Source organism: Aotus nancymaae, unplaced genomic scaffold (assembly GCF_030222135.1).
Source record: "Aotus nancymaae isolate 86718 unplaced genomic scaffold, 86718_ANA_hifiasm-v0.15.2.pri h1tg000006l, whole genome shotgun sequence".
NCBI lineage: Eukaryota > Metazoa > Chordata > Mammalia > Primates > Aotidae > Aotus > Aotus nancymaae.
This window is the reverse complement of record NW_026988417.1, coordinates 14,199,936-14,227,797: the sequence shown is the minus strand read 5'-3', so window position 1 is coordinate 14,227,797 and position 27,862 is coordinate 14,199,936. Positions and strand designations below refer to the sequence as shown.

At 40.3% G+C, this 27,862-nt stretch overlaps 1 long non-coding RNA gene across 1 annotated transcript; it reads left to right on the top strand.

Moving 5' to 3' along the window:
• The first annotated feature begins 1,416 nt into the window (after positions 1–1,416).
• On the top strand, positions 1,417–26,202 carry LOC135269668 (uncharacterized). The gene is made up of 3 exons (XR_010337912.1): positions 1,417–2,254; positions 2,659–2,750; positions 26,115–26,202. It is a non-coding gene; the product is annotated as an uncharacterized LOC135269668 (long non-coding RNA).
• The last annotated feature ends 1,660 nt before the right edge of the window (positions 26,203–27,862 follow it).

Here is a 27,862-nt window from a genome sequence, read left to right as displayed (position 1 = left end):
TTTTAAGTTCAGGGGTATGTGTGCAGGTTGTGCAGATTTGTTACATAGGTAAACGTGTATCATGGTGGTTTGCTGCATAACCATCCCGTCATCTAGGTATTAAGTCCAGCATCCATTAGCTATCCTTCCTGATTCTCCCCCTCTTCCCACTGCCCTCTGATAGGCCCCAGGGTCTTGTTCTCCCCCATGTGTCCATGTGTGCTCATCATTCAGCTCCCACTTATAAGTGAGAACATGAGGTATTTGGTTTTCTGTTCCTGTGTTAGTTTGATAAGGACAATGGCCTCCCATTCCATCCATTTCCCTGCAAAGGACATGATCTCATTCCTTTTTATGGCTGCACAGTATTCCGTGGTGTATATGTACCACAGTTTATTTATCCAGTCTGTCATCGATGGGCATTTAGGTTGATTCCATGGCTTTGCTGGTGTGAATAGTGCTGCAATGAACATACACATGCATGTATCTTGACAATAGAATGATTTATATTCCTTTAGGCATGTACAAGGAACTTAAACAAATTTACAAGAAGATTTATTGTTTTTTAAGAGAATAAAGTAGGGACATTTTTCCAAGCAGAAGGAGCAACAATAGCAGGTGAGAAAGAGCAGGGATGTTAAAATGATTAAGTAACTGGGCCTATGTAGCAGGAAGTTGTGGCCAATGTCTGGGAAGCCCGGACTTCAGATCCCATCTTCTTTCATGCTGCCTCCTGCACCGAGAGGCAGGGGTGCTCTTTGCTCTTTGTGTCATGCCTTCCCCATTTCTTAGCTGTCTGACCTCTGCAGATTTACTTAACCACCTTACACCCCAATTCCAGAAGCTGTCAAAAGAGAATAAAAATAATAGTGCCAACTCTTTCTAACTTACATAAGAGTCTGTGAGTAAAATCTTTGTAAATTGAAAGGCTTAGAAAAATGTGAGTAATTGTATGTGTGATAAGCCTAAGTTTTTCCTTGGGATTTTATGTTTTGAGATACTTTGAGTTCAGCACGTTTTCTTGTGATTTCCTGATTTTCCCTAAAAGTCTAGTAGCATAAGTTTTCTCATTAACAGTTTTTAAAATATAGGCTTATTTTAATATTGCTGTCCAAATCATTCCAAACAGTTTTCAAATGTTTTTCTCAAAAGTCCTGTGAAACCTCAATCCACTGATCATGGATTTTCACTGGACCTACATTAGATTTGCCTCATGAAAGGTGTTCAGAAGCACATTCTTTAAATCTGGAGATCATAATAGAAGAGACTCTCAGCATCTCAATTGAACAACACAGGTTTGTTACATTTTAGAATGTCAGCACGTAGATGTCTTCTCATCCTGCAAAGGCAGGTATTTCAGTAGATGTGCTAATAGCATCTTCAAGCCAGCACAGCCATGTGTCTTCAATGAAGAAAATGTAGGTGTTTACTTGATAGAGTTTCTCAGCTCTACAATAGGGTGATATTGGGGTTCCTCCCTAATCTGTATCCAATTTTACAACTAAACTTTTACCTTGAAAAGCCTAGCATGCAAAAATAAAGAGAACTGTAAAAACAGTCATAAATAAAAGCCAGTAGCACATTTCTAAGGCATAGGTGCCTGCATGTGCAATGTAAAGTCACATCATCTTGTCTTTAAAATTGTGTTGTTAAAAAATTGTGTAAGAGGTAACAGAGCAGAAATAGTGAGAGGACGGTTGTGTAATTAGTGAGTAAATCTCTTTTCTTGGAGGGATATACTGTCTCTATTACGTAACTCTGCCGAAGTCTCTATAAGGGTGATGAAGACAGTAGGGTATGATGGAAGGAAAAGTAGCTTGGGAACCAGGCTATTTTTTTTTTAATGTTCTTAAGCTCTTAGGCTAGTTGGCATTGGGTTTTTATTACATACAACTGTCCTTGTGGCTATGATCGTGGGTGTGTAGGGTAGAGGAGGGGGAAAATAAATTGACTACATTCATTTTAGCTAGAAAAAGAAATCCAAATTCTAATGCCTTGGAATAGATTATATCAATCTTTTAAATAATTCTAATTGGCTACTTTTAGGCCTATTGTCCATAGGTGAACCCGTCCCTGAGGTCAGGGTAATAGAGTCCTAAAGTTGGCTGAATTATTTGTTCACTCTGGTATACAGGATAAGGAAGTGGTCAGTGTTGGTGATTCACAATGATTTGCTTCCCCATTGGAAAGATGGGCTTTGTTTTCAGAAGTGAGTACTGGACAGAGAAGGGCAACAGATGTCCAGCAAATCTTTGAAACCCTATCAGCCTTGATGGTAATGATACTACAGGATCCATGGTAGTTTCTGTGGTTCCTACCACATGCTCCCCAGTCATTGTTTCCCACCTGGAATCACATCTTACTCTTTGTCATTGAGTGCTCAGCTCCCATTCATCACCTCTGCGGCACCTTCTCTGGCAGCTCTGATCCATAAAGGTCATTTTCTGTGATACAGCACCGTGCTTCACAGATCACCAGTCCACCATAACTTGCTGAATCTAAATCTCATCCAATCACTTTTCCAGGCCATTTGCTTCCCATAATGTGTCTCTCATTTCTTTCTTATTCTCCCTTTTCATTACCACCTTAGTTCATTCATTTCTCCTCACTTGGATGATTGAGTATTTTCTTAACTTTCTGCCTCCAGACTAATTTCTTTTTATTTGCCATTTCTTTCAGGGCAATCTTTCTGGAAACCTGACAGCACACCTCCGCCCCTGTCCAAAAGGCCTGATGCGAAATATTGCAACAAAGACAAAATCAACTGACAGGTACGTCAATAGATGTGCTGATAGCATGCAACAATAGGAAGGTGCCAGAACTGAACCGAGGTGGTGAATTGAGGTAGAGATAAGCAAGTACTGAGACAAAGGAGGCAAGAGAAACTCCAAAACCAGGGTGATTCAAAGGAAGGAAACAGGGTTTGATGCTAATGGTCATTGCCTGGCTTGAGTAATTTTTAAAGGGAGAGGTATGTCTCTACTCGCTGGTACTGTGGTATGCCTGTACTGTGTTGGACATTCAAGCAGACCTATTTATTTGTTCACTAAGCAAGTATTTGTTGAGTACATACTATATGCTAAATACTGGGTATCAGAAATAATTGCATATGTGAGCCTTGAAGGGTGATTATGATTGACATGCATGAACATGGGTGAAAGGGAAGAGATGTATTTTGAACTTTGTATTTTCCAACACATCTAGCTGTGCACTTTCTGCGCAGCAGGTGCTAAAAATAGATTTACTGAATTGAAAAGCAATTCATGCCACTAAAGCGTGTTCCATGATCTCACAGAAATTAGGAAGGAGTAAATAGCATCTTTAGTAAATAAACAATATGCTCCTAGCCAAAAAAATACAACTTTGGGTTTGTTAGACTTTGCTCTGTCTTACTTATTAACTAGAACACAAGTGTTTTCATGTGTTTCGTTTTCTTCTCTTTCTTCTTCTTACTTTCCTATTTTTCTTTCTGCAAAGTTCTTATCAACACATTTCAGTGAGTACAAATGATGACTCATGTCCCAGGAAACAACACTAAGCAGTGAGGTGGGGGTGGGGGGTGGGAAAGAATGAGAGAGAGAGAGAGAGAGAGAGAGAGAGAGAGAGAGAGAGAGAGAGAGAGAAAGAGAGAGGGAGAATGTTAAATCTCCTGGTGGTTATCAAGTCTGCAGAAAATGACCTGATTGGCTGAGAAAGATGGGACTGGTGATAAAAGTGCAGATAAATAGGAGTGTGTGTGTGTGTGTGTGTGTGTGTGTGTGTGTGTGTATGTGTGTATATACACACACAGAGAGATAGGTATAGATACAATATCATTATAGAAATAAATATTACCTCCCTAGTGTTTCTTCAAGTCTATGCCCTTCATTTGACTTCCCTTTGTTCTTCTCTAGTATATTATTTTGATATATATCATTTTTAATCCCAGAAACCAAAAGAGATTCCTAAAAACCATTACCCTGTCACCCACTGTGAGATCCTGGGCTGAGGAAGTATTGACTTTGTGTGCTACAATCTCTCTCAACTGTTCTAGAACTCTAACCAGTGGGCAGCTCTGGCCTATTGAGCTCTCTTATCAGGGAAATGAGAAGAGATTTGTCACAACCTCCATCCATCTCTGTCACACAAGCTGCTCTTGTTGCAGAGCCCACATTCTCAGGTCCCCGTGACTTAGATCTCCATCAAGGGCACAGATGGATGTTACCTTCCTGGGCCTTTGGCTACCCAGTTCCATTTTCTTTTAATTCTCACAACAACCCTGTGAGATAGGTATGGATGCCCATAGCGTAGGCCAGTATTTTGTGATCTTTTAGTATCTGTGGCCCCCCTTTTAGCACGGATATTGTCACACTAACTATACTTTTAATATCCATTTAATGAAAACATCACAATGAGCAAAATCTATCCTGAGTTCACTTACTTTTGTATTGATGTACAGTATCAATAATAGCGAACTTAAAGTGTATCTAACATTTATTTGGCATGTCCAATGTGCCAGGCATAGAGCCAAACATTTTTATTTGTTTGTTTATTTTTATTATACTTTAAGTTCTGGGATACATGTGCAGAACATGCAGGCTTGTTACATAGGTATACATGTACCATGGTGGTTCGCTGCACCCATCAACCCACCATCTACATTAGGTATTTCTCCCCACTCCTCCCACCCCCTGACAGGCCCCCAGGTGTGAGGTTCCCCTCCCTGTGTCCATGTGTTCTCATTGTTCAAATCCCACTTACGAGTGAGAACAAATGGTGTTTGGTTTTCTGTTCCTGTGTTAGTTTGCTGAGAATGATGGTTTCCAGCTTCATCCATGTCCCTGCAAAGGACATGAACTCATTCTTTTTTATGGTAGAGCCAAACATTTTACAGTGATTCTTTTATCTCATGCTCCTGACAACCCTATGGGGTGTGCCCTTTGACTGGCTCCATTTAACAGATAGAAAAACTGAGCCTGTGAGACAGGTATAGTAGTTTGTTCAAGGTCACACATGGTGTGCAGCAGAGCAAGAATTTAAACCTAGGCAGTGTAGCTCTAGAACCAGCATTCTTAACCACTATATGATTTAGATGCTCGTTTGAAAATAGTGAGAGACAACTTAGTGCAGCCGGAAGATCCTGGTCGGAGTCCATAGGGTTATAGACTATTGTTTTGGGGATGAATGAGATGATGTGTGTAGAGAAATTACATAGTGCCTGGTGCACTCAGAGCATGTTGCTTATAGGGATAATGAATGTCTTTGACCCTGATGCTCCCTTGCTGACAATAAGTAAACAGGTGTTCTGCCTATGACTGGTGTGTCAACAAAGATGACAATAGCCACGGGATGGTGGTCTTGATCACAAGGGCGAGCCAGCCTAGAGTGAATGGGATGGTGCTGTGACTCTTGGTATTGGCATTCTTCATCCAAAAGTTGGTGTCCTGGGTCTTGGGCAGAAGCAGAAGCAGCAGGGGCAAACATAGGGTGATTCAGTGGACAAGGGAGACAGAATGACCATTTTGATGTCTCTGAAGACCAGAAATAACAGCATGGCAATCTAGAGAGCACAAAGAAAAGTTGGAAACGTAAACTTCAGATCACCTATAAGACATTCTCCTAGGGCTTGGCAGGACTCTTCTGGGAGCAATTGAAAAGGCGGGGAACAAGAGAGATGAAAGTTAAGTGTCTGGTCTTCTTTCTCCCTGGCTGGTGGGGCCCGGAGAGCAGTCATTTTAATTAGAGCCATCCCTGTGGTGGACAAGATCAGCTGGAAAGCTTTTATACTGTGGAATATACACATGCTGAATAAATGACAAAGAAATCACACTTGCCTGTGCATTGCTGAGCCCACAAGAAAGTAAGGAATGTCCTGAAAATCACAACTCAAACAAATCATGAGCTGACACCAGAGAGGTGAGTCATCGTGAAGGCAGTCATCCTGGGTAAAATGATGCAACCAGGTGCCTGAAGTTTTGAGGATTATTGATCATACCAGGTATGAGAAAATGGAGGTCATGCAAGAGGGAGGATGCCAGGCTCGAGATGCCCTCCTAAAGGTTCACTCTCACACGGTCTATCCAATCAATGAAAAACTAGACTGAAGAAACAAAGAAAGCATGTGTGTCATGGCTGTGACTCTGGATAGAATTTAATTAGTGACAATACTAGTCTCCAGTGGAATTTGTTAGCTCTGTTATAGGCCTGTTCTCGTGTGGATCTAGGGTTACTTTAGTACCGTCCATAAAGTCAGAGAAAATAAAGCCAATAAATTAAAGCATCCCTAGTTGGAGAGCCATCCCTATTGCCCAGAAATAGCAGATGGAGAATACCTTGGGGAGTTAGCATCTTCAGCTTAAAGCCTCCAGGGTATGCCAAGGTTAACTTTAGGCAAGTAAGAACTCCTACAGAAAAATGACAAAACACACATGAATGCAAGGCATCAAGGATGCCAGTCAGTCTAAACAACTATGAACAGAGTTTGACCCCTGAAGTCAAATATTATTCTGGTATTATCAGGTACAGATGACATTCTACCTAAGAATACCGTGTTTAAAGAAATGAAAGACAGAATGAAGATAGCAAGGAAAAATGGACACGCAATCATGACCAAAAGGATTTGGAAAAAGAATGAAAGGGCGCTCTGGAGATAAAAATGTAATTATTAAAATTAAAATCTGATGAACAGATTAAAGAAGGGATTTAACACAAGGATGATATGACAGCTAACAAGTAGCAGCTAACAGTTATATATCATTTATTATATACTAGATATTACTTTGCAAACATACCTGAAGAAAGGAGTGAACTAGAAGTTAGATCTGGAAAAATTACCCTTAGAGAGACCAAGAAAGAAAAAAAATAAATGTGAGTGCTGTGGCTCAAATTTACTGGGGTGGTATCTTAGGCATAAGTTTTATAACCCATCTGAGTCTCACTTTCCTCAGCTATAAAATGAAAACACAGAGGAGGTGATTTGGCAGATTTCATTGTAGGACTATTTCTGGAGTTTAGGTTTGTCAACACTGAAAAAGTAAAGTACTAATTAAAAGAGGGTGAGACTGACTTGAATTAGCCTCAATATTTTCTGCATACATTCATTGGGAATATTTTCTTGGCTTCTTAAAAATTCCATTATTATGTAAATTTAGAAATTGCATGTATATTTGAACAATTATAATTTGATGTTTCAAAATAGTATTTTATCTGTTCCAAAGCTTATAAATGACTTAGAACCATCATGACTCGGGAAGAGAATGTCACTTTGACAACCCACAGCAGGTATTTTCTGTCCATCAGATCGTACAATTTTCATGTACCATGAGTCACAGCAAATTCATACATTATTAGGAGCTGATTTAATAAGTGAATTATCATTTAAAAGCCCTTTTAGTTAGAGCAACTCTAATGTTTAGATCCTTCCAGGATTTAGAATCTTGAACAGCACAATTCCGTATTGGAATACTGCCCACTTAATGGGATTATTTGGACAATTGAAGAGACAATGGAATTACAGTTAGTTGCTCATAGTAGATACTTAACCCTCTCAGTGTTTGTGGTTTGCAAACAACAAAACAAACTCTGGCTTATTTAAACAGATGAATTAAATGGAAGGAAGACAAGGTGGAAATACTCATAGGATTGGTAAGAAGGCTGGAGAAACAGCCTTAGAAAGCAGACAGAAACCACAGGAGGCAAGGCCCAACCACCACCTACCACAGTCCCAGTCAATGAGGAAGCTGATTGCCATCTCTGAACTGAAAACTTACCACTCATCAGTGGATCCTTGAATCAACCTCTTTGACAAATGATCTCCATCACTACTGTGACTCTGAAGTCATCCACATGCTTTGGGGTCTGTCACATGCTGGAACCCTTGAGACTAAGGGGTAGAGAGAGTATCTGGTCTCCTTTGGCTTCTGTCCTAACAGAATTTTGATATTAATGCTGTTAAGATGCAGAACAATTTCTTCACGGTATTAGTCAATTCTCATGCTGCTATGAAGAACTACCTGAGACTGGGTAACTTATAAAGAAAAGAGGTTTAATGGACTCACAGTTCCACAGGGCTGGGGAGGCCTCAGAAAACTTAAAATCATGGCAGAAGGGGGAACAAACATGTCCTTCTTCACATGGCAGCAGGAAGGAAGAGTGCAAGCAGGAGAAATGCCAGATGCTTATAAAACCATCAGCTCTCACTCACTATCATGATCACAGCATGGGGGAAACCACCTCCATGATTCAATTACCTCCCACTGGGTCCCTCCCATGACATGAGGGGATTATGGAGATTACAAATCAAGACGAGATTTGGGTGGGAACACAACCAAACCATATTAATCACCAACATGGTGACTGTAGTAAATAATATGTTGTATTCTTGAAAAATACTAAGAGAATAGATATTAAGTGCTATTGCCACAAAGGACACTGTGTGAGGTAATATATAAGTTAATTAGGTTCATTTAGCCATTCCACAATGTATATATATTTCAAAACATCATATTGTACATGATAAAAAATATGATTTTACCTGTCTACTAAAAAAATTTGAAAAGTGCAGGATTACTATTTTAAAAAATCAAAATAATGCGGAATGTTGTTCTTTTCATGAGAGACCCCCAAATCCAACTCACCTGAGTTACTTCTTTTAACATTGTGATACATACACACATATACATATAAACATATATGTGATTTCCTATAAAAATGAAGACTATCTATTTCAACAAACAATTTTGAAACTTTTTATGTTAACAATCTAAACAAATCACTTTCCATGCACAATGACTTCTGTTCTTTTTTAGTGAGTTTGTGGCTTCCATACTTATCCAGATCTCTCTCCCTCCCCTCCTTTAGGCTGCGAGCTACTTGGCAGATGGGACTATCCATCATTGCTGCATCTTCGGCACTTAGCTACATTCTCCATACATGGTGGCTCCCAGCATATGTGTGTAGGATCTTAGGAGGACCATATTGTCTAGAAAAAGAAAAATAGTCCAATGGAGAGCATTGCAATGTATAGCAATTTCTCACTGAAGGCAAGCCCTAAAATGCCTAGAAACCAGAGTTTCAATTTGACCTTGGGCCTGGGAAGTGGGAGCAGCTGAAAATCTCACTGCTCTCTCTAGCTGCCCATTCCATAGCAGGTCTCCCTGACTCATTCGGAAACAGTCTCCTTGCCCTTCCCTCTAGCTCAAAAAGTGGCAAATCCTCATCTCTTTTGCATTGAGTTGCATTGGTGCTTGTCCTTGAAGTTTATTTTCAGAAAGCAAGAAGTCACTTCTAAAAATGCTTTTTTGGCACAATTCCACCAACATTTCTTCAAAACCCTACTGAGTTGCAGTAGGTGCTGATAACACAGAAACAAATTCAACCACTGGTCGTAAATTAGTAAGCATTTTCTGAGCACCTACTACATGCCGGGAAGAGGACAGAACACTCAGACCAGTCCAAGGTGAGTAAGACGTGGTCCCTGCCCTCTCATAGATAGAAATTTTCTGGGGAAGACATGAGTAGATTACTAAAAACATCGAAGTAAAATGAGAGTGCTATACTAACGGTGCAAACACTGTGTTTGGGGAATGTTGCGATGGTAACAGTTTTGATCACCTTGTGTAGACTCAACTGACCTAAAGCTTTTTGGAATAACGATACATGTCAGCTACAAAGAAGAGCAATCTCTTTCTCTCTCTCTCTGTTAATTATAATCAGTAGAAAGGGAGGTTAATTTCTCTTGGCTGTCCTTGGGACAGTAGAAGGAAGCAGGAGGAGCGGTTGGCTTCAGGGTGAAGGTGGCATTTGCAGAGTTTTAATAGATTACTAGAATTTAGTAGCAAAACTGGGGATGAGGAGAGAACAGCATGTGAAAAAGCAAAGAGGGGGTGCAAGGCAGATGTTTTGAGAAAAAAGTTAAATCCAGTGCTATTGAAGAACAAATATGAACTTCAGATTAAATAGCACACTCCAAAAACATGCTTCCTTGGAGAAGGAAGAGAAACATGAATCATTTCTCCATTCCATTTTCACTGACAACCTCCCCTGATCAGAACGTCAAGCATTTATGCAGCATTAAATATATGCTTGTACTGTTCTGCTTTTCATATAAACTCCTCACAACACCCTACCACATATTATTATACCATACATGTTCACTAGCTTTTTTCCTATGCATAGACTGAAATGCAAAGAGGTTAAATGGTTTTGTCACACAGCTGTCACATAGTAGAGGGATTTAAATTCAGGCAGCCTGGTGGTATGTCCACCCTCAACTGCTGCATTTTACTGCTATATGTAAAGAACTGTGGCGTGCTCTGGAGATACAGAGTGTATCTCCAGATACATGGGTGTGGCTTTACCCTGCTCTCTAGAGCTTACATTCAGGAAGGAGGAGTTAAACAAGCAAAAATAAGCGTGAAATTGAACATCTATTTCCAATTATGAGTTTACTGGAGTGTAAACCAGGGTGGGGGGTACTGAAGGGTCAGAACAAACAGTTGTACTTGAGTAGGTGACAATCATTCTGTGGCCTGCAGGATGAGCAGGAGTGATCCAGGAAGAAAGGATGGAGACTGAGGACAAGCCTCTTCCTAGAGCAGGAATCATCCTATGTGTACGTCTTGGCCAAGCAGAGCAGGCCTCCTTCAATGGGCCAACAGAAAGAAGGCTGGTGAAGTCCGAAGCCAGTTTTGTGGAGTTTTTCTTATATCTAAAGTGGTGAGGAGGTGGGAATCTGATTCTGCAGGATCTGTTAGGATTTTGCTTCTTACCCTAAGAGCAATGGGAATTCTCTGAGTGATTCTAAGCAGGAAATTTGCATAATTTGCATTTTAAAAAAACACACTCAGTCTGTTGTTTGAAGAACAAATTTTGTGTGTGTGTGTGTGTGTGTGTGTGTGTGAGAGAGAGAGAGAGAGAGAGAGAGAGAGAGACAGAAAGAGAGGTGGGCAGGAAAGGAGAGCCACAGTGGCTGCTGGGAGCCCCCATAGGAGGCCAGTATAGTAATGATGGTAGCTTAGATCTGGGGGTGGCTGTGGAGATGAAGAGAGTCACAAAGATTCAAGAGAGATTTTGGAGGCAGGATTCACAGGACACAGAAACTGAGGAGTGACAGCACTGAGGAGTGATTAGGGAGTGAGGAAGCCTGTTTGCTTGAGCTGACTCCCAAATTTCACAACTCTCTGGAGTGACTGTTGCTAAAATTTCCAGCAAAAGGCCAGGGTATAAATACTCTAGGCTTTGTAGACCATATGGTCTCTTGTAACTACTCAACACTGCCGTATGGTGCAAAAGCAGCCATAGAGGATAGTAAACAAATGGGCATGGCTGTGTTCCAGTGAGACCATCTTTACACACAGAAAGCAGCCTAGATTTGAACTATGGGTCCTAGGTGGCCAACTTCAGGTCTGGAGCATGTGAAGGTCACTGAGAAATGGTCCTCTGGAGGAGCATCCGCTAGGCAAGTGATTTCTCACATTATTTCCTCCTCAGGACAGCACCATACGAGAGCCATTACGATGCTCTTCATTACCCCTGCCACTATCAATTGACTTATCCAAAGCCACAGAGCTAGCAACAGCAGAGTCAGTGTTTGAGCCCAGATCTTTATTTCCAAGTCCATTAAGAACCTTCCTGGCCAAGCCTGGAGGATCACGCCTGTAATCCCAGCATTTTGGGAGGCCAAGGTGGGCACATAAGGTCAGGAGTTCAAGGCCAGCCTGGCCAACATGGTGAAACCCCATCTCTACTAAAAATACAAAAATTATCTGGGCATAGTGGTACATTCCTGTAATCCCAGCTACTCAAGAGGCTGAGGCAGGATAATTGCTTGAACCAGGACCCGGGAGGCAGAGGTTGCAGTGAGCCAAGATCGTGCCACTGCACTCCAGCCTGGGCTACAGAGTGAGACTCCCTCTCAAGAAAACAAACAAACAAACAAACAAACAAACAAACAAAAAGCCTTCCCACCACCCCATGCTATCTCTGCTTCTATTTCCTTCTGCAACTGTCCCCTGACAGTGCCAAACTTTGTTTTGCAAGCTTTTCTCACATTTCCCAAAGGAAACTTTTCCTTTTTGAATGATTGTTTAAGCAGCCAAACAGAAAGGGACAGTGAGTCTCCAAATGTACCATGGTTGCTTTTGTTCAGTACAATAGATTTTATCTTGCTTTGTCCAGTTTCTACGAAGTGGGACATAGGGGGTTTGTTTCCAGGAAATTAGCATCCTATTTTTCTCTTTTTTTTTTTTTTTTTGCTCCCGACACAATTTTGTCTTAGAGATAAACTGTTATTTTCATTCCCTCCATTTGAGCCCTGTGTAGAATGTTTTCTATTAAAATTTAAATAAGCCACTTCAGAGACAGATGAAGATATGAAGCTCAGATGAGCTGATTCACTAGAATTTGTTCCTGAGAATATAACTTGTTTGCTCTTATAGCTTATGCAACTGGGTTTCATAATAGAAGTTTTAAGTGGGCCAGAATCGTGCTACTACAGTCATTTCATCCGACTTCTCCAGACAGAACAGTCAATTGCAAAAGGAGAAATGAGGAACATAAACTTTCAATTCCCCTGCCCCAGAGAGATGCAATTATTATTCCAGGAAATTGCTGGCAGCTGACGTGTTTTCAAAGATACATTGAATTCTGTTTGTGTGATCCTCAATGAGTATACATTGCAATAAAATACTTTGCTGATAGCCAACTGTCCGAATTTTTCCCTCTTTCCTTTGATTAAGTGTGAGACAGAGCTGAACAAGGTGGAGAGGTGTATATGGGGTTGGGTGTGCTGAGAAGAGGTCGTAGTGGGAACAGAGAGCAGAATGGGTGCTAAAGTAGAACAAAGGCAAGGCCAAAAACTGAGTTGGTGTCCAAAGACCCAAGAGGAGAGAATAGATAGCTTCTAAGTCAGATGATCTAAAGTCAAGGGAGAGAGCAAAACATTCAAAGACCAAGTAGATGAGACAACTGTAAGTGAAGTGTTGGGGTGGGGGGTGAGCAAAGTGAGAATTATTCTAAGTGATTGCAGAGAAGAGCATGATCCAAGCTGCGTTCCTTACCAATCAGTGTCTAAAAGAGAGTGATTCTTTGGTTGAGTAATTTTGAAAATACATAATTTTTTATTCTTGGAGAGACATATTGATAGAGATAATAAAAATAATAATGATAAAAAATAAATATATAGATGATTGCCGATGTAAGCCTTATTACCACCTATCCAAGTATGCAATTTTCCTCCCTTTCTGAATATATTGAAAAAAATGTATTTTTGCTGCTATTTAAGTTAGCTACAGACAGGTGACTTCTTGGGCTGACGAAATGCGAGTAGAAGTGACATGCAGAAGTACTAGTTGTTCACATTTTCTGTCTGCTTTTCTTCCTGCATCTGTAAGTGATGCCATTTCCAGAATAAAGATGACCCCAACCCCTACCCCACAGTCAACAAGTAATAAACATGTAAGATAAAGGAATAATTCTTTGTTGTTCTAAACCATTGAGATTTTGAGATTGTTTTTTACAGAAGCATAAGCACACCTATCCTGACTGATAAAATAATGAAACCTAGAGTTTAGTGGTTTCATGAAACCATTAAATGGTCCCTCCCTATGTGCCAAATACTATTCACAGAATTTTACATGTGCTTACACAATAGTGTATTATCAGAAGTTCTGTCATATCTAGAAGAAAATAAGTATGTAAGTAGCATATAAAACAACAGAAGTCTCTCATTCCTATTATCTTTATTTTCAGCACAGAACACCTATTGATGTCTTATGGAACACAATCACATAACACATTGAAAAACTCAGGCTTAAAACATGCTCCACTGTCCATGGCTGAGCCAGGATATCACCAGCTGCAAGGAGAATGGAAGCCTTACATAGTGCGCTAAAAGGAGATGACGAGTTTACAATACTCGCAGCTTCTCTTCTCCCATGCCTGTTTCTACCGCAGAGCCTGAGATGATTAGTGGCTCTTCATTAAAGCATGACTCTGACCCTCAACTAACATTTAGTACCCAGGAGGAGTTTTGAAATAGAGCAATGAGGAAGATGAGGGCTTGCTATTTTGGTGGAATGGTCTTCCAAGAGGAAAACTTCCAGGATGCTACATTCTTTCTAACCTACAACTCCAAGGCAAGATAAAATTCCCCACCTGTTGAATAGCTAGGGGAGCAACAAAGACTAAGATCAAGAGTTAAAGAAAGGTGATCTTAGGGAGGTAAGGGTCATGTGGCTAAAGCCCCCATGGCCAGTGCTTATGTTTAAATTGGTGATTAAAATGGTGATGTGATAAAGAATGTATTACAGAGAAGCTGGGTGACCATGGCATTGTTCTCAAAGTCACTGGGTATCTTGAGGTCTGTCACTGGGCCAGGTTATCAAAGAGGCAATAAGGTTGGATGTAGAAGCTGCATGGGAAGGATGCAGGTCCCCTGTGTTGGTTGTTTCCATTGCTTGCCACAGACTTCTCAGGAACTTTGCCTATCTGACTTTTTCTCATCATTCAGTCTCTCCTAAAATGTTATCTCCTTAGGGGACTTCACTGACCTCTGAAATGAAAATGGGCCTGGTTACATCATTCTGTTTTACTTATGGCCCAGAACTCATCACAATCTAATATTTTTCTTATTGATTTATTTATTATGTGCCTTTTCTTAGTAAAATATAAGCACCTTGAGCATAGAGACCTTGTTTTGTTAACAAGGAACCCCTTTTTTAATACCTAATGAAAGTTGAATCAGTGTTGTATCTGATACCTAACGAAGGCTCAATCAGTATTGTAGAATGTCAGCTGAATGAATGAATTATTGAGTGAACAGCTGCCACTGGAGCTAATGGAGCTCCATACAGTAAGATATGCATAGAATGGGCAGAAAGAAATGCTAATGTGGTAGGAACAGCAGAAGATAGAAGTGGGTAAAGTACTCTGTCTATACCGTAAGCTGAGGTTGCAGTGTTGCCCAATCCCAAAGGGTACCATTCACTTCTAGTGTCACCAAGGCTGGGTTTGGGGCACCTACTCTGTGCTTCCAGAACCTATATAGGTTAACTCTAGCTAAGCGTCCATAATCCAAGATGGTGAAGATTTGCTAACTTACCTACCTCAATAACTAGCCCAATTCCTAGAACAACTGTGCCTTATTTATGACAGTGTTCAACATATAGAGATGACAGTTAATAAAAACTTGTGGAATGGGTAAACGAATGCATGATTATGTAACATAGACAATTCATTTGAGATCTCAACCCAATTGCTAAATCCTCTTGCTTCAGCCTACCGTAGACTTTGGGTCCAGAATGGCAAAATGTTTCATCATGCATGCCATATTGGCTACCGTTAGTGGCTACCTAAAGAGATACAAAGAGAAGGGACTTAAGGCTGATTCTAGTGTCAAATGAAAATGAGCACCATGATGGATTAGTTATGTCTGCACTGGGCAAGGGGCAGAGGAATAGCATGAGAACACTGTATTTTCTAAGCTGACTTTGTGGCCATGGATGCTTCCTTATTAGTAAAAATGGCTCCAACTTGATTCAATCTTTTCAACCATCTCTTTGTAGTCAGTATATCATTCCTATGCATAAATCACACTTCATGGGTTTCAAACTCTCCTCCCTGTATTCTCTTCTTGTTAAGACATATTTAATACTATATACCAGAGCGAAAGCCATGTTCCAGGACAAGAAAGTGACATAAGGAAATGTGAGTGGGAAAAGGGAAAAAAAAAAAGCAACTTTTGGATGTCTAAAAATTGGAAAGAAAGAACAGGAAAGAGAAAGAGCAGGAAGAGTAGGTTAAAAGAATGGCTGAAAAAAAGGATAGAATGCAAATCTTTTTTTGAATAGAAACACCAGATGCGAAGGCTTTAAAATAGACCTATTAATACCTGACCCTTCTGAAATCAGAGGGCTGAATCAGATGTTCACTTGAGATTTTATCAACTTTGTAAGTTAATGACTTTCTTGGTTCATTAAACAAGAATCTCCTTTCTAGTTTCTTCTCCTTTCTTATTCTTTCCCTCTTATTTTTCTCCCCTCCCTCCCTCCCTCCCTCTCTCCCTTCCTTCCTTCCTCTCACTCCCTCCCTTCTTTTCTTCCTTCCTTCCTTTCTTTTCTCTTCCTGGGTCTAGGCTAGTGCCGTCTTCCTTGAGCACATGGGCAAACAAACATTTGAACAAAATCAGGAATTTGCCATGAAGAAAGCAAAAAACAGAGTTGAGGGATTAGTTATGCAGCTAAGAATGGCTGCTGTCATTCACATTTATATCTCAAAATCTCAGCCAACTGCCACTTACTTAGTAGGTCCTCTGAAATAACTGTGGCAAAAAAAATCCCATTCTTTCTCCTACTTCCAGCTGCCTACTCAATATTTTCACTTGGATGCATGTAGACTATTTGGACTCAAGAAGCCTGAGACTAAAATTAGTCTCCCTTATCTAAAATCTGCTCTTTTCCTTCTTTTCATTTTTTCTAGTAGACGGTGTCACCATTCTTCCAATTTACTCAAGCTAAAAGCTTGAGTAAAAGATATTTAACAGAGACCTGTTCAATATCTCACTCTCCCTCGTCTCCAGCATTAAATTGGTCTGTTAGTGGCTACCTAAAGAGATAGCTAGCAATCTGTTGACCTGATGCCCTCCACTATATTTTGCTACTGCTGCTGAGAATTTAGCTCTTATGCCCTCTTACCTGGACACTACATCTGGTCTTGCTGCCTCCAGACATACTTCTTTCCAATCTATCTTCCATATGGTGTACATTATGTTCAACCTTGCATGCATATCTAACAGATTCCCTCTCTTTCTTGTAACTCTTGAAACGCTTTTTGTTACCGAATGAGTTGTGTCCCTTCAAACAGATATGTTGGAGTACTACCCCTCAGTACCTCAGAATGTGACCTCATTTGGAGACTGTCTTTACAGAGATAATCACATTAGAATTTGGTCATTAGGATGAGTACTAATCCAATATGACTAGTGTTCTTACACAAAAGCAGAATATTAACACAGACATGCACACAGGGAGAGTGCATAAGGTGAGTGCAGAGATTGGGATAATTGCCAGCAAACCACCAGAAGCTAGGAGACAAGCATGACAAAGGTTCTTCTTCACAGGCCTCAGAAGAAATCAACTCTGCTGGCACCCTGTTCTCAGACTTTCAGCCCTAGAACTATGAGACAATATATTTCTGTCCCTTAAGCTACTCGGTCTGTGGTACTTTGTTAATGGAATCCCTAGCAAACTAGTGTACTTCCCTTTGCCTCCCAGGTAAAACCCATGTCCTTTATCATGATATAGAAGGTAATCCAAGATCTGGTTTTGGTCCATTTCTACAGTTTCTCATCCTTCTATCCTCAAGAGATGGCCTATATAGAGTCTTCTCAGGGTTCTATGAACACAACTCATTATATATATATATAACTCATTATATATATTCCTTTATATTCTCGTTACATTGCATTTGTCCTTTGAAAGTCAGCTCAATTGCTGTCTTTTCACAGAGGCCTCTTTAACCCTGTCTCCCCATAGGGAGTTTTCTTTCTTCTTTTCTCCCCTAGCACTTGTGCAAGCCTCCACTGAAGCACTTACTCCAATGGGCTATGTTTGTCTTTGTTTTCCATATCTCTGCCTAGACTGAGCGAACACAGTGGGTGGAGGTCACTTCTGACTCACCTTTCCCTTTAGTGTCCAGCCCAGGGAGGCGGCTTAAGCTCCACCAATCCATGCTGAGATGCTGCTACTAAGCAACTAAGGAGTCGAGTGTGGACTCCTGGAAAGTGGGCTGGACTAGGGTGGTGAGAACTTAGTTCTGTATTTACTCTGCTGCTAATTTGCTGGATAATCTTGGGCAAGTTTATCACCTCTTTGGGACTCTGCCTCCCTATTTGGAAATTTGGATGATTGGTCAGATGATCTTTAAGATCATCTGATTACTGAATGAATTTCAGGCAGACGTAGGTAAAAGGGAAAGGTTTCCTCACCAAAAGGCCTGCTCGAGCCTTTCATTTGTTGATATGAAGGCAGCCATATCCTTTGCTTACTGGCAAGGCTGTTCATAACCAAGAGGTACAAGGCCACTATGGCTGAGGTTACAGCTACAGTTGGAGTTTTAAATTGAATGACCATTAAGAACATTGCCTGGGCTATTTAGAGTCACTCCCTCTTTTGCCTGCAGAGATCTCAGGGGCAGTTAGGAGGAATCTGCAAGAGGAAATGGAACTAGTTTGAACAAGATACCTGCAAAACCTGAATGGAAAAAAGTATAGGATAGAAAGTAGAACTTCTTATTGCACCCATGATTCTCCTCTTCCTCTCTCAGCACTTGCAATATCTCCTCAAAGCAATAAAAGGCTTACTTGGTGAGATAGAGGGTCTCTCCATTGTTAAGCCACCTGAGCTTTGGGTATCCAGTGGAGTGACAGGTTTAGACTATATCAAGACTCTCACAAGCTTGGTGAGCTTGATTTTATGATAGGATAAGACAAAAGTCTTTATTTCTGCAATGATGCCAAATTGTGTTGGTTACTAATACATATTCACATGGGAAATTCTTGGCTGACTTTGCCATTAGTGAAAGGTTCCTTCACTTCAACACTATTCCTTGGGAGATCCATATCTTGACAGCCTGAAGCAGTCCAAGAAATTTTTCCTGTGCTCTGTGAGTAACTAAACATGGCTCTGTGTGTGTGTAATATAGATAAGTTTTTCTTCCTTCCTGAGATGTTTAATACAATATTTGGTTTATAGCTTGCTAGCTTGTGTAAATCATTTGGCATCCATGGGCTGTAAAGTGGGTATAATGATGCCTTCTTACCCGTTACTTTTTACTTCTAAAAAATCCCATTCATCTGTCTCATCTAAAACCTTTCACTCGTTGATGTTACTTCTAGTTTTAAGACCTATAACTTGTTGAAATAAAATTTTGATTTTAGCTTTGCAAAAGATCATTTATTTAACTGAGTTTAGTGGAAAGAAAGCTCTACTAAACTCTGCATTATCATAGATCTGGTAGTGACAAACTTGGGTCCTTCAAAGGCTCTGGTTTGAATAACAATTCTAGTGACATTTCTTTCTAAGTTATACTGCAACTCTTTCTTCTTTATTTGCCATTTCATTTTTTACAATAAGCAATTATCACTTTCTTCTATCAGTTAAGATTACTGTTACTCAGAATAAATGATGCTTCCAACATTACCAAGTCACAAGAAGCAATCAGTACCTGGAGCAGGGTCTTCTAACTCCAAGCCCAGTGCTCTGTCTACTACGGAGATGATTACATTCATCATGTCTTGAAGCTGTTCAGTGCTTTATCTTAACACAGAGTCAAAAATACATAAGTGCTTGTTATAAGATGAGCTCTCTGATAAATACTAGATAACTCCCAATCCCTTCTGTGAAGAAGCTAACGATTGAGTAGTAAAGATAAGATTTCTGTGGAAATAGCCCCAATACAAATCAGAATATAAATAGCTTACAGGTTAGAAAGTTCTTAGATTGTCTAGCTAAAGAGTTTGGAATTTATTGGTTGGTCATGAGGAGCCACTGACAATTTGTTGCGTGTCCTGTGTTCACTGAGCTCTTAAAAAAATGGGATGAGTTGAGAGCAAAGATTTGCTTTAAAGACAAATGAAGGAGGACAAGCAGAATACAGTGACCTATTCAAGTCACAATGAGTGAGAGGGAAGAAATGGAACTTCCAAGAGATCAAAAGCATCCCCTACTATGCCTTTCCCTCAGTTTCTATTGTGCAGATGAGTGAAAGTTGGCTGGGCAGAAAGACAGGAGCTAGCAGGCTAGGGGAGCTAGCTGAACCTTGGTCTTCCTCTCTGTACCATTGTGTACACATCTGCTGGCTCGTAGGGACTATTTCACTCATGCCACTTTTTTGTCTTGTTCTTTGAGAGTGAACTAAACCATGCCACTTGCTTTGGACAATGAGTTGTTAGCAGACCTGACAAAAGTTGTATCTTCAAATGGCCTTGAACTTTGGGCTTTGATTTTCTGTGCCTCTGTTATCACCAGATGAGCATGTCCTGGCCATTAGCTCAGAGTAAGAGGGCACTGCAAAGTTGCATAGCAAAGAAAGTGGGTAGCGGGGCAGGGGAAAAACTGGGGTCATCATTGCAGTTTTCCAGCATCCATCTAAACTATGCTCAACCTTCATACCATACCATGCTATCTTTCTGTAGCACCTACACTGTATCCTGCTCATTTTATTGAATACTACCACACGTGAGTTGACCAACCCCTTGATACTAGCTGTACCCCTCCTTCAAGCACAGTTTAAGTATCATCTTTTCCAAGAGGTAGTAAACACTTCTAAATCCTACTAATGGTGCTTTTCTCTGGGTGCCTAGAACAAGTATATATTGGTACCTTGTTTAATATACTGTCCTTTGATAAATGCCTTATTTGAATGTCTCTTTCAAACAAATATGTAGCAGACAGAGAGTCTAGAGAAATTGAAAGAGAATATGAAATCCCCAAGTAGCCAGGAACTCCTAGGGTGGAAGGCGTCTCCACCCCTAGACACTTAGAGCCTCTTCAGAGTTGATTCCTTAAGAACTCCAGTAAAAGGCCTTATGCAATCAGGAAGCAAAGAGCTAAGGCCTCTAGGCCTTATATACAGGGGCAGAGAAGAGGAAATTGTTGATAGATATTTGGTGTGACAGCAAACTTGAATTTATGGACAATTAGAACACTCTGTCATTGTCAAAAATATTAATAAACAATGGTCTCCTGTGCTGGTCAGTTATTTTGTGCCTTCCAAGTAGATGTTATAACTCTCACTAAACAGATGAGAAAACAGACTCAGAAAAGAGAAGTGATTTACATAGGATCAACCAGCTAGAAGGAGAAGAAAGAGAATTCAAACCCAGACCTGCTCAGCTCTGGGTCCAGTGCCTTTCTGCTGTGCCATCTCTAATGTCTGTTGTCATTGCCATTTCCAGCTGTAAAACTCTGTCCTCAATGTAGGCCATGCTGTTCCTCATGGGTCCACACCAGTAGTTAGGGCTTATGGTGGGAAGGCTATTATGAAGTGTCCTCAGAGAACCTGTCTACAATCCCATATGCAGACAAACATACCTTGTTCCTTGGGTCCCACTGTCCACCTGCCCCACATGTCCCAGCAGGCCACAGCATTGTCTGGTAGAACACACAGGCACTTACTGGGGAGGAAGGAGCTGAGATTCTAGTTCTGGCTTGGCTGTGTGACCCTAGGCAAATCTTAGATCTGTCTGGGTTTGAGTTCCTTCAACTATAAAATGAGGAAGTTGTACCACATTTAATTCAACAGACAACTATTTGGCATGTGCTAGAGCTAGGGATTGAATCAGGGTGAAGAGAGTCATGGTTGGGGGGGTGGTCAGTCTTTGCTTCCAAGTAGCATTTGGCCTGCTGGGGACAAGAACATATGCCCAGGTCCCTCAACACAACTCAAACTGTAGTGTGAGCTTTGACAGAGATACAGCCACACTGTGGGACATCAAGGAAAGAGACACCTGTAGGGAGGTTTGGGAGGGGAAGTTTGCACCAGGAAACTAATAGGCAAAGGAGGCCTCAAGGATAAGTGAGGTTTCAAAGACAGATAAGGGTCTCATTTCATCTAAGTAAGTATCCCCAGAATGTAGACACACAAACACACACACACACAACATATGCACACACACCCTTCTCCTTTTTATAATTTTTTTTTTACTATCTACAGAGTAAGATATATGTTCAGACAAGAAAAAATGAGATAATGTAAGCTGAATAGTGTCATTGATCCTTTTATATAAAAATGGAACCCATGGCAACATAAAAGAGGGACATAATATGCTATATTAGTCTATCCATGCTCAAAATATAATAATCTCTTTTCTTTCAAATATAGCCTTTCTTTTCACCTCAAAACAATGATGACCATGCTAATGGCAATATTAATAATACCACTCACTAACATATCATCATATACCAGGCAGTGTACAAAGTACCTCACAGATTTTGTTCTTCTTTAACCTTACCCCAACTTTGTGAGGTGGTGTACAGAAGAAGTTTAGAAAGTTGACAAAACTACTCAGTTGGGAACTCAGGCTTGACCAACTGAAAGACAATTACTTAACTAGCCTCCAAGGATGTCAGAAGGTGGTTCTAGAAGTCTTCACACAGGGCAAAGAACAAGACTTCTAAATGTCATAGGATTCTTCCATGAGTTTAAAGGGCTTTCAATAATGTATCTTTGTGTTATAGAGGATGTAATGGTGACAACAATGAGACCATCTCAGCCAGCTGTTGGCTGCTGTGCCTGTTGCAGTCCTGAGCTGGCCTGACAGCCTTGAATGCCCCAAGTTGCAACAGGCACCCGGGTCAATGACCTCTACTGTGCTCCCAGCCAACAGCCCATATCAACTGTCAGCCATGTGTATGAGCCATTTGGGGGCCATAGTTTAGGAAAGCCTTTATTTAAGTCAGCTCAATGACCAACCAACTACAACCACATGACCCAACAGAAGAACCTACCAGTGGAGCCCAGTCAACCCATAGGACAATAATAGACTGTTTTATTTTGGGTAGTTTTGTTACATAGCAATAGATAATCATAGCAGTACATTGAGTTGGGTTGAATTTCAGTCCTGACATAATTTTTCAAAATTTTTTTCCAGGAAATGTATTTTTGGCTTTCAAATTCAAATTCCTAGGAGAGAAAGGTTGTTTTTGACTATTACATAATAGGTTGCCTCCATTAGATGTTGGCAGTGAGCATGTTTTCTGCATCTATATTGGCAAGAGACTCTGTGCAGACAGACATTTCAGTAGATTAAAGTTCGGCAAAGCCATTAGTATATTTAAAAGTGGGGGGAACATGGTCCTTGGTGCCAAAGGACTTTTAATGATTCCTGAAAAAAAAAGAAAAAATATTTAAAAATATTGAGAGTAGATGAGCTTATAGAGTAAAGTGCAATGAAGTGTTTTAATAGGAAAATCATGTTGGCCATTTCTACTTTTCTCGTATGATAACATTGTGGGTCAGTAGAGTAAAAGGAAGTACGCTTGCATTCCTGAATAAATTTGTGTTTGGTCATGCTATATTATTCTTTTAAACACCCATGGATTATGCAACCTACTATCTTAGCTAGGGTTTGTATAGAGATTCTTTATTAAGCTTCTATTATTTTCTTTTCATTCTTTTGTTTTTTCAGATGCTAATATTTTGCTGGATTTTTTATGATAATTTACGAAGGAATTATGGATAATTTATGAAGGAATGGTGAGGTTTAGGCTTTCATGATCTGGAACATTCTAAAAGGTATTTGGTTGATTTGTCTTCATAGGCTTGATAGAATTCTCTTGTGAAATACTCTTGACTTAAAACGTGTGTGTGTGTGTGTGCATGCGTGTGTGTGTTTGTGTGTGTGTGTGTGGTGTGGTGAGAAAGTAGGCATAAAAGAGAAGACAATGATGACTCTAGAATTCTGGCTTGCATACTTGTTTGGAGAGTGTTGCCATTGCCTAAAGTAGGGAGCTCTGGAAGAAGGCCAGGCTTAGGTGGAAATCTCATGGATTTGATTTTAAAGAAATGTTGACTTTCAGATTTTGCCTGAGGAGGAGCCTTAGGGTAGCAATGTACTTGTCAGGGAGAAGGTGACTATGAAATTTGTGCAGAAGCTGTGTTTAAATATCGTATTAGTTTATTCGGGCTGCTACAACAAAGTACCACAAACTGAGTTGCCTAAACAATAGAAGTGGATTCTCTCACAGTTCTAGAGGCCAGAAGTCCAAAATCAAGCCGTTGGCAGGGCTGGTTTCATCTCAGAGAAGGACCTGTTTTGGGCCTCTTTCCTAACTTCTGAGAGTTTCTTGGCTTGTGGTGGCATAAACCCAGTCTTCACTTGGCATTCTCCCAGTGTGACTGGGACACCCATCATATGAGCCCACACTAATGACTTCATTTTAACTTGATTACATCTGTAAAGCCTGTATTTCCAAATGAGCTCACATTCTGAGATACTGGGATTAACTTCAACATACAAATTTTAGGGGGAAACATAATTCAAACCACAATAAATATCAAACATACTCTCCTAATTTAGATTTTATGTTTATTTTGGGGTAGCTTATGGGATGGGGCTAGTGAAGATTACTTGGGGGAAATGTGCCTCACCCGCCAACCACTCATTGTTGCTGCCAGAAGTTTGCTGCTATGTATTGAGGTGACTTCAAGATATTCAAAAGCGTATGTTAGGCTAAGTGAAAGAAGCCAAGCACAGCAGACCACATACTGTATGATTCAATTTCTGTGAAATATCTGGAATAGGCAAATCCATGGAGACAGATTTGTGGTTGCTTAAGCCTGGGGTTGGGGCTGGGATGTGGAGCACAGCTAATGGATATGAGGTTTCTTTGGGTGGGGGTGAAGAAATGTTCTAAAATTAAATTGTGGTAATCAACATGTGACTGTGGATATATTAAAAACTACTGAATTATAATTTAAACTGGGTGAGTTGTATGATGTGTGAATTTTATCTCAACAAAGTTGTTAGACATTGTCAGCAGGTGGATGTAGGAATATTTGACTAGATGAATTTTAATGTTCAATTCAGCCATGAGATTTTAAGATCCTGCATTCCTTTATCATTTTGAGCCTCAGTTTTATCATTTGTAGGATGAAGAGATGGAAATCTATGAAATAGACGATTCCCTTTATCATTGAGCTGAGAAACATCACCTGACATCCTTATTTTACCTACAGAGCAGACTAGTTTAGAGTATGGACTTTGAAAGCAACATATTTTGATTTGAATCCAGTTCTTTAATCTACTAGCTCTGCAATTTTAGGCAAATTATCATGCTTCTCCCAAGCTTAATCTCCAAAGTGGAAAATGGAGGGGAATAATACAAGTACTACCTTCTTCATAGGGCTGTTGAGAGGATTTAATGTGATAATATTCAAAAGGGCTCAGCAAATAGCTGGCACATGGCAAGTCACTACAGGAAGGTAGCTATTAATTTCCTATGGCCAAGACTAATGACTCTACTTCATTAGTGGGCCAGATGATTCTTTTTCAATAGGAAACAGACCACTGCGTTGTCCCTTCACATTTTATATTCTATCATTTATACATTCCATGCGATTATTAATTATTAATTCAGCAGCATCTGTGTCAGTTCAGAACATATTTTTCCTCACACCCCTCCTGCAGTCTGGTAAGATCTTTGAGTTATCAAATAATCAGCTTGCCTCTGTTTACAAGAGGCACCAAATGCCAAATTTGTAATAATTAAAAGCAATTTTGATGGAGGCAAATACATCTGGTTGATATTTATTGGGCACATATTTTGTTCAAAATATTATGCCAAGCACAGAGGGAGGTGCAAAGATGAGCAATATAAAGATGTTACTCTCACAAATCCCATGGTTTAATGGGGAGGATGCCCCCATGTGTTCATTCAGTGATACATCAGATATTAGGGGGATGGGAAGATACGTAATGCAATGCATCATGTTGAGCTCAATAATAGACGTATGAACTAAGTGCTGAGGACACCTGGAGAAAGAAGTGATTGACTCAATATGGAGAGGACATGCTTGCCAGGTGGAGAGGTGAATGAGGCCATACCCAGTAAAATTAGGGAATACATTGAATTTCTCATCATTCAACAAACAGGTCATGCCTTTTCACGGCCTGCATTTCTGATTCGGAGACCAGGCCAGGCTTCATGTCTAGGTAAAGCTACATCTGGAATGTCAGAGTAATATTTGGATGTTTAGGGAAGAGACTAGGGAGGGCGATCATAGGAAGGGAAGATAAGGTCAGATTATGAACGGCCTTCATGCTAAGACATTAAGACAATAAAAACTCATAAAGAGTAATGATAAACCCAAATTTACACATAAATGTGGCTGTGCACATGCATAAGCGGGAAATAGAACACACAAGCGTTTTTTTTCTCCACTTATCACTTAGTGTTCTCAACCCAGAATTTTGTGTGCATTGATCAGGAAATTGCTTTTTTTTTTTCCTAATAGGTAAGTATTTGAGCAACAAGATGGCATGTCCAAGCTCACTGATGACTCATTTGTCTTTCAGCAACTAAGCTTTTCATTGTCAGTAACGTTAATTATACCTATCATTCACTCTAAAATGACCTTATTTTTTTTTCCCCTTATAGCATTCTCTCCACATGGGCTCATGTTTGGGAGGCTGGAGACTAGTGATGTCAGCCCTGAGTTTTCATCATGTGGCAATCAGAGCTCTAGAAGCACAGGTCAGACTTCCAGGCTCTCCCGTTGCTCTGCCTCTGGCGTTACGTGCCTGAACTGAATTGGCAAACCATTCTTTGCTACCAGGATGCAGAAAATCAGGTTTCTCATTTTCCAAACAATTTATTTCAAAAGGTTGGGGCAAGATTTGCAGAAGAGAGTTGGAAGGAACAAACATTTATTAAGACATCAGTGAATGTGGACTGTGGGCTCCAGAGACCCATATTTGAATCCCAAATTTGCCACTTATTTTCTGGGTAACTTTAAGGAAATTGCTTCCCTGCTTTGAGGCTCTGTTTCCCCCTCCTCTAGAGAATGAGGATGTTATTATTTATCCTGCTGGCTTGCTGTGTGGCTTGAATGAAGTTCTCACTGCAAAGCATGTGATCCAGACTCGGGTACAAGGTTGATTCCTACAGTCAAAGGCTCAGAAGAAATGACAGCTATGGTGAGCTCTCACCTCCTGCAGGCTGTAGTAAGCCAGTGTGTAACGAAAAATAGTGTAAAAACTACTGATAAGGTTTAGCTGTGCCCCACCCAAATCTCAACTTGAGTTTTATCTCCCAGAATTCCCATATGTTGTGGGAGGGTCCCGGCGGGGGGTGGGGGAGTAATTGAATCATGGGGGCCTGTCTTTCCTGTGCTATTCTCATGATAGTGACTAAGTCTCACGAGGTCTGATGGGCTTGTCAGGGATTTCCGCTTTTGTTTCTTCTTCATTAGCTCTTGGCTTTGCCATGTTAGAAATGCCTTTTGCCTAACACCATGTCTCTGAGGCCTCCCCAGCCATGTGGAACTGCAAGTCCACTTAAGCCTCTTTTCATTCCCAGTTTCAGGTACGTCTTTATCAGCAGCATGAAAATGAACTAATACAACTACCCTTGAAAATCCCTTAAGCTAAATGACTGCATATATGATTTTATGGACATGAAAATAAGGTTGCTTCTGGTTAGTGGCCAAAGTAAACAAAAATCAAGTAAACAAAACATATATTTTAGTATTGAGATCATATTAATCGCAGAACTTATTAACATATTAGATATACATGGGGACCAAGAACCACTGGGATATGGGAATAAGAAAAGTCCAGGGCTGACTTCATAGTTGTGCATTCTGTGGCATTGCAAAAGGCCTCACACTCAGAAGAACCCTGTGCTTGGCCCAATGCTCTGCTATCACTATCTTGAAATTCTTAATTTTTGAATAAGGAGTCTCTCAATTTCACTTTTCTCTGGGCCCTGCAAATTATGTAGTCAGCCCTAGTTATATATTTAAATTATTACTTCTCTCTTACCCTCATTCCCATCTCCATTTGGTATGGTTGAATTCACAAAAGGCTTATATGATATGTTGTATACCTAACTGGCTGTTGTACATAGTATCTTAGTGCATTTTGAAGCATACCCTGGGAGATTGGTATAATTGGCCCCATTGGAAGGGTGTCGAATTTACTCAAGGTCACATGATTAGTAAGGCAATTGGTATGCCTGTCTACTAATTGTGCCACAATGAATGAGAAAAAACACGAAAGGAAATTTCAGTGCAAAAGTAGGAGTTATAGGAATACACTTGAACTAAATGGATGAAGAGGGGCATGCTGGAACCAGCAACACATAATTAATTTATGTTAAATTTCTCCAGATGTATGCTTGCTTCA